The following is a 5,529-nucleotide window of genomic DNA, read 5'->3' as shown; positions in this document are numbered from 1 at the left end:
ATAGATACCAACTTTCGGTATGAAAACTTCCAGCTTGCAAGCTTATTGAAATGCCGCGGATACTAGCATTCCTCCTTCTTTCAAGGCTTCCTTGTGTTCACCAGTGATGCCCTCGCTAATGTGAGATGTTTGTCAACAAATGATGGCAAACAAGTAACTTCAGTAGTGCATGCCAAGCTGGCATAAGCACAGAAAGTGCAAAACAGTTGTTTTCGTCTACGTCAGAAGAAACCAAGTTAGCTAGGACCTCCTAACTGAAGGAACCACACTCTTTGGAAAGCGACATAACGGTTGAGGTGTGTCCTGCGTTCCAAGACACAAGAATACAGCACACTAAGCCAAACCAATAAACCCAGCATGTAGAAGTGAATAATGTTCCATCACTCAGTTTTTCTCCAATTTTAACCAAGGCGACGACGAAGTTCGTCGCTCAGATAGCAATGTGATTTAGACATTTACTGCGTTTTCATGCCACCATCTGAGTAATGGTCGAATTTTTACTTGCAGAAGGGTTGATGTGTTATAGTCTCTTTAGCTAAAAATCATTCGAAAGAACGGTACGCTTGTCCAGTAAAAAGTGGGGTATTTCTTCTCTCGTGTGAAATTTCATTGTTTGCGTTGCTCAGCTGACCGATTAATACAGTTCTGGCCATCTGGACTTTCTGATTGGACACTCATCCATTTAATGAAAGTGTATAGTTTTGTTTTTTTAAACATCCGGGGACCCCTGCGTCTTCTACTGACCAACGGTATCAAGATCCGTCAGTCGTTCACTAAAACAGTAAGTGCCACCATATGTATCTCCTTTTTGCTACAGGACACTGGTTCAACAACACACGAAAGATCGGTTGCGTTTCACTGAAATTGAGGGAGACAACTTTTCCTCTGTCCTTCTGACTACACACTATGTATACTAAGTATGTCTATATATACTAAACTATATATATATATACTATACATACTGTATATACTATATTTACTATATATATACTATACATACTAAGTAGTCGTTGAGTTATGAGTGTTTTTGACAGTTGGTTGGCGCCAACCTGTGTGCAACCAAAAAGCTAGGATTAAAGGTTAACCGTTACCTTAGGAGCTAGATCCCTTGCCTCACACTGTACTGAATTCACTAAACCGATTCCCAACACCCTGGGTGACTTTGATTTGCGGTTTTTAATTTCGATCACGTATGAGAACTGTTATAGGTATGTGAGGATACCAGATTTTCTCGACTAGGTCAACCCTGCGCAGAGTCGTTTCTCACCACAAGCCTCATGTATTCCTTTCGCCATTGTGCTGTTGACGTCGTTGCCAGCTGGATCGGAGGAGGAGCAAAGAAAAACTGGTGTCACATGCACTACTTGTGCTGAGTGTGCGTTCCGTACTTTGTTGCTCAGATATCAGGCATACTGGTTATTAGAATGAAAAATAGCAGCCACTGTCAACCTGACCAATGTGGACTGTCCTCAGCAGATCCAGGTACTGTGCCATGGTGTTTTGTACTTTATCACTGTATCTTATGGTGGCTTGGTACTTGGGGAGTGGCCCGTGATTCGAAACCATCATTGGCTTATCGATTGCTCCTGTCCATGTCTGATCAACCTGGTAGTACCACAGCCCTCGTGCCTTCCCAAAACTACACNCGGCGCCGCACAGAACATTTATTACTATGGTTACCTGGCCTCAGCATCCAGACCAGGTGGGAAACCTCTACTTATAGCACGTCCTTAATTATGTTACCTTCTGACTGATAGTGGAACAATCTAGTTACTTATGTGGCCAACATACTGGTAGCATAACAAGACATGTTTAATTTCAACGGGAAAATGACAGTTTCGAGAGGTAAAGCCACAATTTGTCAAAAAGATGAAACTGTCGTCAATTGACTTATCGGCAGTGGAGAATGATTGAAATCGGAGGAAGCAGGTAAGTCAGGTGACCTGGGAGAAGATTAGTAATTCGGACCATAGATGGGCTGAGAAACAAGACTGGTGAGGTTACTCCGCCTTAGCGTTGATAGCTGCTGACAACCTGATTTCACGTCAAGTGGCTTTAATGAATTGAGCGTGGCTACTGAGTTATCTCATGTGAACCTAGAACGTTGACCTTTGAAAACATATCACAAAATCCCGCCATGTTTATTACCTGACATTTTACGAGGCTCAAAGCCAAAGTTTCCTTCTACATTTCATTTATAAAACAACATTAGGAAGGAGGCTGGTAATCGATTTGAAGGGGCCCATGTGGGTCATTGAAACCGAGTTGTAGTAGTCTTATCCACTGGACCATGCGGGTCATGCTGACCCACCTCACTCTGTTTCCTTATCGTTGCCAAGCACAAAACATTCTTACTGGATCTCCATGCTATTTTACTGTAGTCGAGATACGACTTAGATGTATACCTGATGGTCTTCCCCAATAATTCAAAAAAGGTATAAGATAAATATCGAAATGCACTGTGGTACACTCGAAGTTCTGAAATCTGAAGTGGTTCAAAGAAGCTGTTATTTATTTTGACACTTGGAAGGTTTTTACCTTCTATCTGAAAGACATGATGAGATCATTAGCTTTGTATGTTGGAAGTACGAGACTTTCACTTCGTGCTCCTTTGTGGAAGCAACGCCGAATCTTTCTCGACCCGGCGTCGAGTAACCCAATCTCATCGCTCAAGCATGAAAAGGTTCACCTGTTCGGACGTGATAAATCAGACGCATCCAGTGCTCGCTCATCTCGCATGTCAGATAGACTGAATTCACACACCGGCATAGTCAGGCGTATTCACTACTGATAAACTCTAAAACTTGAATCCAGTGCTTCTTCCTTTTTGCGTGGATTTACTACAGTAATTGCAGTAGTTCTGTTAATATGAAACACGATATCCTTTGATACAGTTATGCTTCCATAATACAGGTGCTACCTTTATTCTCCGAAATCTCGTATATATCAGATGGGCATATTCACATACACTACTGACTGAATACCTCTACTCAGCTTTTGAGATTTTTATCCTGTCGGTAGCAACAAAAACACCATATTTTATTCTTTGTCGTCAAAGTGTTTGTAAACAAATTGTTGTGTGCACGTTTTGTTTAAATGCCGCACAGTGGATTGCGGGTGGCCTCTTAGATGCGTCACTGGGCTGAAAATTGGTTCCACGTAAGTCAGCAAAGCTGAAGCAGATAAGCGTGCAGGATATTTGGTTTGTTCCGTGGCAGCGGCTGTGCGAGTGACGCCGCGAAATTAATGACTTTTGTTCTATCAAAACTTTAGGTCAGTCGTATACACTTAGGGAATCTATCAAGAAGAATCACTCTCTATGTTGTCGGCCAAATCTGGCGTTCCGGAGTCAACAGCGTAACAGAGGCAAGCCCGAAAGTTTTCAGTCAGGCTTTGTCCAAGACTTTCTTCAGTTCGATTTCTCACGAGCCGATTGACACACCAACAGATTGGTCAGATATCATGCCTGCGCAGAAGGGGTTCTTACAGATTTAACCGGTAGTTATGACAGTCATTTTGTCCTGTGGAAGAAAACGTGATGCTACAGTTATCGACACTCTCTTCCAGACTTACTCCCACCTAAGCAACAGGGCCTGACCGATTCCGTGATTTTTTTGTACGAAATTAACGACCTAAATAGGCAAGTCCTTGGTAATGTTAGCAGTGCACGAACTATCCACAGGATTCTCTATTATCATCCCCCACTTCGTTTGGTTGAGGAGGCTTACCGTGAGAAAAGCCTCACATAAGCCAGGTGTAAGGCAATGATGGATAGACTTTGGCACACTAATTTAAAGTATGGTATTCACAGTGCAGTTTACTTGTTGTTATTAACCCAAAACTTTCAGCACGTTTCCATTGTCTGAATGGCCAACTCAGTGTGCTGAGACCCTCAGTTGGCTAATAACTGACCTGTTCATTAGCTACTTTTCCACCAGAAAAATTCTTGTCTGTTCATATGAGAGCTAATAATCCATTCGCTTGGACTTGAAGTATACTCTTGGACTGAACACATGATACAGTTTCAGGTTAAGACTCACAGAAGTTTGACCTGTTTCACTCATAATAAACGCTGTCAACCCATTGATCCGCCCCGTTAGTTCAGCTGTCTGTAAAAGAAGTCAACATCTGGCTTTTGGGCTATGTGAATGAGAAAGCAACTAATCCCTTTCGACTTTTCAGAGACTTACTTCTGCGTGACTTTTCACCCACTAGAATAATTTCCATTCTTCCTACTTTGAAAGACTTTCCAGGAAAGATTTTCGACGTATTTTCACATCCTAAATATGTCTTTGGGTTTAGGAAAATTACTCTCCCTCATCTCCATGGTGAACGAAATTTCTGAGCTTGTTTTGACTTCACTCGTTCAGCCAGACGGCTTCCGCTGTTGTCACTAGCCACACATCAGGTTCACATCCATCTCACACGAGAAATCAACGGTTTTCTAGCACTGAATTCAATCGATTGTTACTTTCAAACGATCTACTAGACAGTGTGAATGAATTCTAATGCGAAACAACAAAGAAACCTGAGAAACCTGAGAACATCACAAACAAGAGGTTCAGCTGGGTTCCAGGTGAGTCTCCCGAAAAACCAAATCAGTTTGCAAATGAGTGTATATTCGCTAATCTCGTTCCATTTGGTTTCGAGTAGAACATAAGGTTGACGGAAACCCGGGGACTGTGCCAACCTGATGAGCCCCAAATAGGGCGAAACCGGTCATGGGCTGTCGACGGATTTTCAGCAACCTTATGAGTAGTACATAACAAAGAAACCTATTCTTTTGGTTAACCAGCCAAGGTAAACACACGTTTTCTTTGTGACCACGCTTACGAAATCGCTGCAATTAAAACTCAGCTCTTCAGTTTTTAGCTTCACCCACATTCTGGGTCAGGTGTGGCTGTGAAAAATCCTATAAGCTAAGCTGTAAGTCATCCACGTATCAGTGCATATGGAAACCGTCAAAGCTACGTATAGGTTCCGTTTGTATGAGCCGTGTGCATTCGGATAGATGAATGGTTCGTCTTCTTACGCATCTCATTTGCGTTGCAATCGACGTTGAATAACGGCAGAGGTTGGGGGAAATCAAAGAAGCCCATCGGACTTTGAAACGATTAAGAAGAGTGTTAGGATATCTAGAAGTTTTTGACAAAACAACAGCTGTTCGTGACTTGTTCCTTCTAGTATCTACAAAACCGTGGAGAGTCTTCCTTGCATAAAAACACTTCACTATTTTATCCCGCGGCTACTAGATTTTAATCTAAAGCTATCCTTCTCATCAATTTATTGAGGTTTTTGCTACCGGCGCATCGGCGGAAATATCCAACACATTCAAATTTCATAAAAATCCCCAACGTATGCATTTGTATTAGCCCACCAGTATGGAGAATGCATCTGCACCGGGAGTACACGGAGTTTTTTTGCCCGCATGTTGGCCGGAAGCAGCGCAACACATGCCGTCCAATCAGGATACGACAGCCTCTAGTACCAATCAACCGCACACTCCCTTTGTGGGTCGCAGTGGCAAGT

This window comes from Opisthorchis viverrini (assembly GCF_000715545.1).
Source record: "Opisthorchis viverrini unplaced genomic scaffold opera_v5_137, whole genome shotgun sequence".
Lineage (NCBI taxonomy): Eukaryota > Metazoa > Platyhelminthes > Trematoda > Opisthorchiida > Opisthorchiidae > Opisthorchis > Opisthorchis viverrini.
The sequence above is the reverse complement of the archived record's forward strand: the minus strand, read 5'-3'. Positions refer to the sequence as shown.